We start from the raw sequence: 771 nt of genomic DNA, 5'->3' as shown, positions 1-771 counted from the left end.
TAATTTTTAGATTGTATTCTGTACCACAAACATTTTTCTTTAAGCTAGGAATCAAATTGGTTTGTAGAAGCTAAGAAACTTGTAAAGTTAACTAGGACATTTTTTCTCATGTTTCTTAGGAATTGATGAAAATATTGCTCTCCATGGTCATCAAATACTATAATTTAATGGTCTGTAAAACCAGTATGTACAGCCTTTACATGATTTTGTTCTCTGTGATATTATTTAAATTTAAAATCCAAGGTAGTGGAAAATATAATTTAATATATTTGGCTGTTGCTTCCCAAAATTTAGGAAATTATTTTGCTGTGGGATTTTAAATACATAGTGTTGCTTTGCGTTGCTTCGCCCCCCATGGATTTGTCACCCCACTTCCTCTGGGTGACGGAGATGCAAAGGATTACTCAAANGTCTGTCTTTTTCTCTGGGCTAACAGGAGGCCCCCCACCCCCACCCCCACCCCGGTCTCAGGAGTTTCTTTTGGTCAGAGAAAAAGTGAGAGAAACTCTTCTGTCATCTGCTTGTACAAAGTTTCTTCTCTATGGTAACTATCAAGAGTTTTGAGAATTCATAAAAATGTGTTAAGGATAATACACAGCTATTTCTTTTTCTTTTTTTTGGTGGCTGTCCATTAAGGGGATCTGAATCCTTGACCTTGTTAGGAGAACCGTGTTCAGCCCTATACACAGTTATTTCAAGTATAAAACTTTATAGAATTGTTAGGTTATTAGTGGAAGCTAGTCTGTGTTTGAAAAGTACTTTGCTCTCTCT

The sequence above is a fragment of the Galeopterus variegatus genome, unplaced genomic scaffold (assembly GCF_000696425.1).
Source record: "Galeopterus variegatus unplaced genomic scaffold, G_variegatus-3.0.2 Scaffold19184, whole genome shotgun sequence".
Taxonomy (NCBI): domain Eukaryota; kingdom Metazoa; phylum Chordata; class Mammalia; order Dermoptera; family Cynocephalidae; genus Galeopterus; species Galeopterus variegatus.
The sequence above is the reverse complement of the archived record's forward strand: the minus strand, read 5'-3'. Positions refer to the sequence as shown.